Raw genomic sequence first — 11,339 nt, forward strand, 5'->3', positions numbered from 1 at the left:
TAATTTTAGATTTTAGCTATAGTTGAGCTAATTTTAGATTTTAGCTACAGTTGAGCTAATTTTAGATTATAGCTACAGTTGAGCTAATTTTAGATTTTAGCTACAGTTGAGCTAATTTTAGATTTTAGCTACAGTTGAGCTAATTTTAGATTTTAGCTACAGTTGAGCTAATTTTAGATTATAGCTACAGTTGAGCTAATTTTAGATTTTAGCTATAGTTGAGCTAATTTTAGATTTTAGCTATAGTTGAGCTAATTTTAGATTTTAGCTATAGTTGAGCTAATTTTAGATTATAGCTATTTTCGGGCTGGTTTAAACTAATGTTTTGCTGACTCTTGCTGTTATTAATTTGCTCATTTTAGGTTTTAACTACAGTTTGTTTAATTTTACATTTTAGCTATTGTTGGGCTGGTTTAAACTAATGTTGTGCTGGATTTAGCTGTTGCTAATTTTAACTATAGTTTTGGTAATTTTAGGTTTTAGCCACAGTTTGGTTAATTTTACAATTTAGCTATTGTTGAGTTGGTTTGGGCTAATGTTTTGCTGGATTTAGTTTTTACCTTCAGTTTTGCTCATTTAAGTTTGCAGCTATGGTTTTGCTAGTTTTAGCTTTCGGCTATGGTTTTGCTAATTCAAAGTTTTGGGCACTGTTTTGCTGCTTTTGGTTTAGCTGCTGTTTTGATAATTCTACTTTGAGCTACGATTGTACTAATTTGAGTTTTTGCTGTGGTTTTGTTTATTTTATCTTTTAGCAACGTTTTTGTTGGTTTTAGACATTGTTTTCATGACTTTGGCTGTTACAAATTTAAACTAAAGTTTTTCTAATTTTATGTTTTAGCTACAGTTTGGTTAATTTTACATTTTAGCTATTGTTGGGCTGGTTTTGGCCAATGTTTTGCTGGATTTAGCTTTTAGTTTAAGTTTTGTTCATTTAAGTTTGTATCTATGGTTTTGCTAGTTTTAGCTTTCAGCTACTGTTTTGCTAATTCTAAGTTTGGGGCATTGTTTTGCTGCTTTTAGTTTAGCTACTGTTTTGATAATTCTACTTTAATTGTATTTGAGTTTTAGCTGTGTTCATTATTTATTTTTTAAATCTTTTAGCAAAAATTTTGTTTGTTTTAGACATTGATTTACTTTCTTTAGCCATTAATAATTTTAACTACAGTTTTGCTAATTTAAGTTTTAACTTTAGTTCTTACATTTTTACCTTTAATCAAATGTTTTGCTTAATTTAACCATGTTTATTTTTTGACTTTGGAAAATCAGTTTCAGTTCCTGTAACAAATTTTAGCAGTTACTTCATTCTTAGCTATCACTACATTACAGTAATTTTATTTATTTTATTTATTTATTTATGTTCAGTTTTTCTGGTCTTGCAGTCAGATCAAACTGTCTGCAGTTTGTTTAATTATGAAATACTCATGATATTTTGGAATCATTTTTAACAACAAGACTCTGAAGATTTATGCTGATATATTTTAACTTTGCACAGTCCCTTTTGAATAAAACATATTTCTAAACACCACAAATCATTCATTTCTGTTTGGTCATAAACTGAGCAACAAGGTAAATATCAGATAACAGACAATGAATTTATTTAAAATAAATCTGATTTTAAAAAAACTAGAGCACATTGCTTTTGCAGTTTTAATTTCCACCAAAAACCCTTCATAAAATATTGTACAAAGAATGAAGAATAAAAAATAAAACCTTGCAGAAATCTTATGGAATATGATAGTTTCCAAACAAACATAAAACTGGAACTCTGTTGCTTTCGGGGTTAAAGATGCTGCTTATTCAACAGCCAGATGCCACTCGGTGACATCAGGGGAAAAAGAGGCTGACTGCTCCAGTTCAGCCGTGCATTGTGGAAAACTGCTTCCATCGATGTCACGATCCACTTTTTATTGCACTCTGCCATCTTAAGTGCACCTTTTTTTTAAAAATTGATATGGACACAGTCGAGCTGCAAACTGACTCCATCATAAAACACAGCTGGGTCAGAAGACGCCTGCTCGCTCACAGATGGACGACTTAGTGACGCTTTGGCTGTCACAATCAGGTGATTAAGTATCATTAATATGGATATGTCAGGAGAGGGATAACACTTGCAAGGAACAAACATCATAATGCTCCCCCCCCCCCCCCACCCACACACACACACATGCACGAAGCTCAGCATCCGTTGGATCAGACGCCTGAACAGTAATGTTAACTCCAGCTCATGACAACCATGAGTCACCCTCTGCTTCATTAATCTACACACTAACAACACGCGCACGGCGACGCACACATGCATACAGTATGAGCACAGAAGCACAAAATGGCACCTGTGTGTGGAGACTGAGGAAAGCAGCAGAGTGAGAGCAAGCGTGCAGAAGATGGAGACATCAGAAATGAAGCTAGATCTTGGATCGAACAATAAAATAAATTACATTTGTTTAATAAAAAAAAAATGTATTGATTCTAAGTCAAACATGCTCTGTTTAATATTTGCACCTTATACAGAGTCCTGCAGAAATTCTGATGCCATTTTGAGTCTGTGCGTGCACACACACACATGCACACACAACCAGAAACATACACACTGATGGCTTTTTTAATGATTATTATTCAAATATGATGTTAAAAACAATCCAGAGTGTGTTTTATGTCAGGTAGATTTTCAGTGTCTCACCGTTTGGTCACCCATCCATGGTCCAGAGAGCCAGCAGCCCATCGCCACGGCAACAGAGGACAGCTGCCTATAGGGTGTTGAAAAAACGACGATGCTGCTGCTCTCCCTCAGCAGATCGTCTTTTCCTCCCCTCCTCTTCCTCCTCACGCGCTGTTTCTCCCTTTCTCCTCTGTGAGCCTTCGCACTACCTCTCCCTCCTCAGCATCTGTTCTCTCACCGCTCTCATCCAAGCAGGATGGCTTCTTTTATTCCTTTTTCATCTATTCCTCCAATGAGCCTGTCATATCTTCTCCTCTTCAGCGGCTGCTCCAGATCTCAGCGTTCTGTGCACACACACACGCACGAACAGGCGCATGACATGCATGCGTGCAGCGCTGCAATCATAAAAAATATGCACAGGCTGATGCGTTTAGAAACGGAGAGGGAAGCACTCAGTCGCACAGTGAGGATGCTGTGTGATTGGTGTCCTTTAACGACTCGTCAGCCAATCAGGAGCTCTCTCCTCCCTGTGGAGGTTTTCCTCCTCGTCTGAAAGTCCTCAGCAAAGCATCACGCAGGAGGCAGTTACTGCAGAGATACACGTTGTACCAGAGGAAACACACCACCAAATCATCCATCTTCTAGTTGCTCGTCTAGGATTCCCCCAAGCAGATGCATGCTGGGAAACGTAGTTGATTCAGTGCATCTAGAAGAGATTTTGTGTTGCAGTTTTGAAACAAAAATCTTAAATTTATTGTCACTTTTTGGTTTATTTAATATGAAAGAACTGACTGTAACTTGGTATGAATTTCAAATGAATGACGACACCTATCATGTTATTATATTAATTATATAAATAATTTTAATCATCCATCCATTATCTTTTACCCTCTTCTTCATTTTAGGGTCACGGGGGTCACTGGTGCCCATGTCCAGCCATCACTGTGCAAAAGGCGGGGACACCCTGGACAGGTCTCCAGTCCATCACAGGGACACATAGAGACAAACGACCATTCACTCTCTCACTCACACCTAGAGACAATTTAAGGTCACCAATCATCCTAACATGCATGTTTTTGATCTGTGGGAGGAAACCGGAGTACCCGGAGTAAACCCACACATGCACAGAGAGGACATGCAAACGCCACGCAGAAATGCCACCGGACTGGGATTTGAGCCGGCGACCTTCTCGCTGAGAGGCAGCAGCTCTACCAGGTGTGCCACCGTGCTGCTCTTCAATCCCTTCATTTGTTTATTTATTTGTTCAAATGACTTCAACAAAACAGAAATCTGCTCACACAGACTCATGTTCGTGCTGCTGTTCGACGTAATGTTTTTATGCCATTAGTGCTTAGCGTGTTTTAAGTTGATGTTTTTCTTAGTTCATATCTTAGATCTTATTACTGTTTTTCTTTTACATTTTATTGTTGGATGTAACTGGGACCCAGTGTACATAGTTTCGTTCCACCACATGTACCACTTGTGGTGCGAATGACAATAAAGAATCTCCGACTCTGACTTTGATATGGGAGATGTCAAAATTTGATAAATAAAACAGAGATAATCAGAAAATGCCAAAAACAATGTTAAAACAGTGAAGTCATTGAAATCATCTTGTTGGAAAATTGTTTGGCTACTGTAAATGAACATACGCTCTAATCGTACTATTTAATGTTTGACAAATATCACCTTAAAACCATGTATAAGCACGTATCGCCTTAAAAGCTATAAAGTACAACTCGTGTCCTGTTCCTTCATCTGTCTTCAAATGTTTCTTCTTTATTGTTTCATCTGAAACACTAATGCGTGTAAACTCAATAGAGCTGTATTAAATTAAGTTTAATTTTTATTTAGTTTGATTTGAGCTTGATAAACTGTCGTTTTATAATTCACGAGTGTGTGTTTTTATAGTTGTTCCAGTTTAACGCTTGGTGTCGTGTTTGAAAACTTTAAAAGAGCATCCTTTTGAAATAAATCTAAAATATCAGTATCAATGGTGCCTTCACAGGTGTGAAGTTTGGCCACACACTAATGTGCTTTGCACTAGTCCACCCACATATTAGATTTTTACAGATGCTAATTTATGAACAAGCTGAAATCAGGGAACATTTTGTCCATCATGACCAAAAGATGGTTTTTTTTCTGATCACGAGTCAGTTTTTCACTTTGCTTTGGCCCATCTCTAATTAAGTGACAGAATATTGTGTATTTTTTATATAATTCTTGTTTATTTGTTTGTTCATTGGCATTTCAATGGTTTTTTTCAGACATACTCCAAGTCCGTTCAATAGTTTTATCTACAATTTTATTATTATTGCTGTCCAACATAAACAAAAACTCTGCAAAAATATGTATATTTAAAATTTCTTCAAATTTTCTGCATGTCAACCCATTTTGGATCAGTTATTTAGCCACACACTACATAACTCGACAAAAGCAAAAAACATAGATGCAAATTTTTCATTTGTAAAATAACAAGCACAACACAGAATTATTTACCAACCACCCGAATGTCCTAAAACAAATATCAGATTGTTTTTGTATGGACTATAAAAATGTAACGATGTTTATTAAATGAGAAGCTGCTGTGAGATATTTATCAGAGAACAGATTTTAATCTTCCGTCTGAAGGATGTGGAGGTGTTTTCTAAAAGGAGGAAAGTTCTGCCTCCCACTCAGAAAACTGAAAACTGCAAGCAAGCCCACACTTTGTGAGCCAAGAGGTGCTACAAGAAACAATCTACAAATTATAATTACAAATTATATATTGAATGGAGGCCAGGTTTTAACTGTAGTCTGCTGCTACCGCCCCCCCACAGCTTCACCTGAAGCATTAAATGCCATTAAGGAATTCCTTGGTAATTTAAAATTCAAAGAGATCTTTTTGGCAGGAGATCTCAACATTGATTGGTGTAAGTCGACCCCCCTCTGTGACAAATTCAAGGAATGTTGCTTGTCTTTTAATTTAACCCAACTGATCGACTCCCCCACCAGATTAAATAAAAGCCATCCTGACAATTCCTCCATCTTAGACCTGTTTCTAACTAATATGCCTCACAAATTCCCTGGTACAGGTGTATTCGCTGATCTTTTGAGTGATCATTGTGTGACAGCGGCTTTAAGAAATAGTAAACTTCCACCTTCTAAGCCCAGATTAATTAAAAAAAGGGATCTGAAACATTTCTGTGAACAGTCATTCCTCTGGGATCTGTCTCACTTTGACTGGCATCGTATTCTGTTAACTGATGACGTGAACTCTGCTTGGAACTATTTCCATAATAATTTCATTTATTTCCTGAACTTACATGCTCCTTTTCGTCAGTTCAGAATAAAGGGACGAGACAGCCCCTGGTTTACTCCAGAGCTAGCTGACCTCCTGCACAGGAGAGATCATCTTTGGGCTGCAGCGAGAAAATCTGGCTCAGACACTGACTGGTTGAGTTTCCGACAGATGAGGAATAAATGTACAACTTCTGTCAAAGCAGCAAAACGAAACTATTTCTTATCTCAGACCTCCAAAAATCTAAATGACCCCAACAGATTCTGGAAAACAATTAAATCTCTCTCAGGCACCCCCCAATCATCTGACCTCCCATCACAACTTCTCGTTAACTCTGCTCCTGTGTCAAATAAGCACGAGATCCTGAACTGTCTCAACAAACATTTTGTTGCTTCTGGTTCTTTATTTGACACAGTAACTAATGGAAAATCAGCCACTTCACTTAATAACCAAACTTCTACAAATCAAATCCCTCCTACAAGTCAATCCTCAGTTAATCACACCTTCTCTTTTTCTCCATTCTCAGTCAGTGAGGTCAATAAACTGTTAAAAGATCTTGATCCTAAAAAATCTGCAGGTCCAGATGAACTTCCACCTTATTTCTTAAGGCTGGCTGCTCATATCATCACAGTCCCTGTGACCCACATCTTCAATCTCTCCATAAGACAAAACTCCATCCCAGACACTTGGAAAACAGCCTTTGTTCTTCCTTTGCTGAAGGGAGGGGACCCCACCTCACTGAACAACTATCGACCAATCTCTAAACTCTGCATTTTAGCCAAGGTTCTAGAAAAACTGATAAACTCTCAAATCAAAAATTACCTGGACTCATTTAACATCTTACCTCCACATCAATCTGGTTTCAGGAAACAACACAGCACAACCACTGCTTCACTGAAGGTTCTTAATGATGTTGTTGAAGCACTGGATGCTAAGGATTATTGTGCTGCACTTTTCTTAGACCTGTCTAAAGCTTTTGACACTGTGGATCATAACATCTTGTGTCATAAACTCTCAGAAATCGGTTTCTCAGATCACACCATTGGTTGGTTCTCTAACTATCTTTCAGACCGGAGGCAATGTGTTCAACATAATGGTACTTCCTCCAGTTATTTAACAGTCAACAATGGTGTACCACAAGGCTCAGTCTTAGGACCCACCCTCTTTACAATCTACATACATAATGTAGGTAAAAACATCCCTAATGCATCCATACATTTCTATGCTGATGACACAGTTGTTTATTGTCGAGCTAAAACTGTTGCTAAGGCTTTCCAGCTTCTGAAATCTGCATTTAACTACATCCAGACTGATTTGTTTCACCTCAAACTTGTCCTAAATGCCGAAAAAACCAAAGGGATGCTTTTTTCAAATAGGAAGTTGGTCCCAGCAGTTCTTCCTCCGATTTTATCCTCAAATGGTGTCCCCATTGAGTTTGTTGATTCCTATAAATATTTGGGTATCTTGGTCGACTCACATCTTTCTTTTAAGCTCCATGTGGAAAACTTGGTAAAGAAACTGAAAATTAAACTGGGTTTCTTTTTCAGAAACAGATCCTGTCTAACCCTGAATGCTAGAAAACGCCTTGTATCTGTGACTTTCCTTCCCTCAATTGATTTTGGTGATATTATTTACATGAACGCTCCTACAAGAACCCTGCAGATGTTGGATGCTGTCTATCATGGTGCACTAAGATTCATAACTGGCTGTGATTATCGTACCCACCACTGCACCCTGTATTCACTGGTTAACTGGACATCATTAACTTCACGCAGACTCTCTCACTGGTACATTTTCATCTTTAAATCACTTCTTGGTCTGCTGCCTTCATACATCTCCTCCTACATGTCTCTGCGTGAGTGCAGCTACGGAGTGCGCTCTCAGGACATTATTACCTGCAGTGTTCCCTCAGTGAGGACTGAACTAGGCAAAAGGGCCTTCTCCTACTCTGCTCCTGTTTCCTGGAATATCTTACAAAAAGATTTGAAGCTCTCGACCTTGACCTCTCTAAGTGGCTTTAAGAATCTGTTGGACTCCTGGCAGGGTCCAATGCAGACATGTTCCTGTTTTTAGTTTTATACATTTGTCTTGGAATCTAGCTGTTTTTTTGGTTTTGTTACCTTTTTCCTTTTAGCCATCCTATTTGTTAAAAAAAAAAAAAAAAAAAAAAAAAAAAAAAAAACTGTAGTATGAGTTTTTATAATTGCTTATTGTTGTTGCTGTTGTCCATTGTTGTCATCTTTCTTTGTTGAAATCAGGTCTCTCTTGTAAATGAGTCCTCGAGGCTCAATGGGATTTACCTGTATAAATAAAGGTTGATTGATATTCCACGAACAATAAAATCTTTAACAAAAAAATACAAATTCAGTTTTCTTAAAATGAATTCTGTGTTAGTTTGTTGTGGTTTCTGTTGGTTTGTTTTTAATCTCATGCTTTATTGTGTTTATTGCGAAAAACAGAAATGCTTTTTTTGGCAATTGTGACTTTATTTTGGATCTAAAGCAGCTCTCGTGATAAGCATCGACCGTGTTGGCAGTGAAAGTTTAAATACTTTAAAAAATGAACTTTTTAAAATAAAAATTTGAACTTTTTATGTCACGAGAAATAACAAGTTGATTTAGCTGCTCCGTCTAATTGAAGGATTTTAAAGGCGTCTCACTCGCTCTGTTGCTGAACCAATGTGAAGTTTGTGCATGTTAACATGAAAATATTGGTTTTGTCATTAAATGCCAAATGATCTACATGATCAAAAAACTAAAACAACAACAAAATTGAAGTATTGTTTATAGGTAAAAGTACATTAAGCTTCTAATTTTAATAAAGACTGATAATTTTCTCCCCAAATAATTACCAGTACAATAGGAATTTATTGTAATTCAGCACTAGGACTACACCTAAAGAAGACACTTTCGCAAAATTATAAGGCTGCACTTTTCATTTATTTAAGTTTTCAGGTTCGTAGGTCCAAAAGTATTTTTAAAATGTGAGTTCATGTCTAAAAAAAAAAAAAAAAGAGACCATTTTAAAAATCCATTCATCCAAGTCACAAGAAAACCCGGTGCTGGAAAACAAAACATAAGGAAATAAAGAATGGCTTGAGATCCAACATTTTTCAGTCAGGTCATCTGGACAGTTTCTTTTTTTTTGCTGAAACATTTCGCCTTCAATCCAGAAGGCTTCATCAGTAAAGGAAACATACAACACAAAACTGATTCTTCCCCCAACAGCTTACTCCAAAGTGGAACAAACCAGTTATGTTGGTGCTAAGATGGTCTCTTTGGTACGCCCCCTCCTCCATTGCCGGCCCTCTTCCTTGTTGACAGTCGTGTCAAACTGGTTGAAAACAACAAAGTCCATGCTCAATAATCCAGGTATACAATCCAACATTTTTCAGTCAGGTCATCTGGACAGTTTCTTTTTTTTTTTGTGCTGATCTTAGCACCAACATAACTGGTTTGTTCCACATTGGAGTAAGCTGTTAGAGGAAGAATCAGTTTTGTGTTGTGTGTTTCCTTGACTGATGAAGCCTTCTGGATCGAAGGCGAAACGTTTAGCATGAAAAACAGAAACTGTCCAGATGACCTGACTGAAAAATGTTGGGTTGTGTACCTGGATTACTGAGCATGGACTTTGTTGAATGGTTTGAGACTTTTGCACAGTGGTGTATGAGTTTATTTTTCTTTGTTGTTGTTTGATTGTGTTTACACAACGTGTACTCGAGCTTCTCGCCTTTCTTCAGTGAATTCACAGCGTTTTGGGAGAGTTTTGTACAAATGGTGTGCTGTTTTAACACACGCTGTTACGTGAAGCTGCAGCAGCACTTGAACATAAAAAGTGTGAATTATTCTGTACTTTCAGTTGTGTAGTAAAATGCTTCAACCTAATTTATGTTGGTTTGTTTGTTTCACACACGAGACTAAATCCCTTCAAACAACTCCTGAACCGCAGGAAAAATCAAAAACATTTGAGCTGACACCGTTGTCTTTTTAATTTTCACTCATGATGAATTAATAACTATATAAATACTAAATTCATTCAACCTTTATTTATACAGGTTTGTCTCAAGAAAGACCTGTTTTAGACAGACAACATACAAAGTACAGACAACAATACAGTATACAACAATAAAACAATTAAAATAAAGTAGTGTTGTAAAACAAGGTGAAGTACTAAAAACAAGAACGTATTTGCCTTTATTTTTGTAATGGCCTTATCAATGATGAAGCCTTCCGGATCGAAGGCGAAACGTTTCAGCACAAAAAAAAAAAGAAACTGTCCAGATGACCTGACTGAAAAATGTTGGATTTTATACCTGGATTATTGAGCATGGGCTTTGTTGGCCTTATCAAATGTTTAAAATCCCTTAAATAAGTTAAGGTGGACAGCTTCACTTCCTGTTGCAAGCTGTTCCAGGTTACACGAGCGGAGTAAGAAAAGGCCTTTTTGCCAAGTTCAGTCTGCAATGAAGGGAAGCTGCAGGTAATGATGTCCTGAGAGTGCACGCTGTAACTGCACTGACGGCGTGACATGTGGGAGGAGATATCCACCTTATTCCGGATTTGGCGCCACTACCCATAATTCATAGCGGAAGCCGGTTGTTTACTTCCGCCCGCGATCCCGCGCTGTTGTTTACGTTTGTGGGTTAACACACTTGCTAGCAATTTAATGTTTTTGACACAAAAGTTTCCTTTACCTGAAGTAAATGGCAGCACATCAGAGGTGGATACATTGCAAGGATGTTTTAAAAAGCTGCGAAGATAAGTCGTTAACTGTGTCTCACCCATCATTTCTCACGGACTGGGTAGATGATATGAAATCATGGCCCGGAATTACCTACATCGATATTATTAATTACCTTGTTTTTTCTGAAGGCGTCGATGGCGAGGAATTGCGGAATTATAAAAGCACAGAGGCGTATAATTACCTCCACAGCAACAAAATAGATACAGTTTTGCTCAAGAAACAAGGCGACTTTATCTTTCTGAAAGCAGCTGTTGAGCCGAGCCAGAGCGTTGGTCAAGCTAAACACTTAGCATGGGTCATGCTCAGAGAAAGTGGAGTGGTAGAAACGGTCGGCTGTTCCTGTATCGCCGGATTGGGAAAATCATGCAGTCATGCGGCAGCTATTCTGTGGAAGGTATATCACTTATCTGGATATCAGAATATTTACATCACTGAATCAGAATCACTGAACTGGGCGAAAGCTGTGAGCTTCCTGTCTGCCTGTGTTTACATGTGGAAGCCAGAGCATTGTGCAGCCTGTGATCTACTGTCACAAAAAATTAAACATTAAAAAGGCTGTACAGTATTTTTATATTATTTGTTTTAAAAAAAGTACAGACTGGATGCAAGGCAACCTAACATTTACAGAAAAGGAAAAAATAAATGACAACAGCAGGGATG

This window comes from Nematolebias whitei, chromosome 7 (assembly GCF_014905685.2).
Source record: "Nematolebias whitei isolate Nwh7 chromosome 7, NemWhi1, whole genome shotgun sequence".
NCBI classification, from domain to species: domain Eukaryota; kingdom Metazoa; phylum Chordata; class Actinopteri; order Cyprinodontiformes; family Rivulidae; genus Nematolebias; species Nematolebias whitei.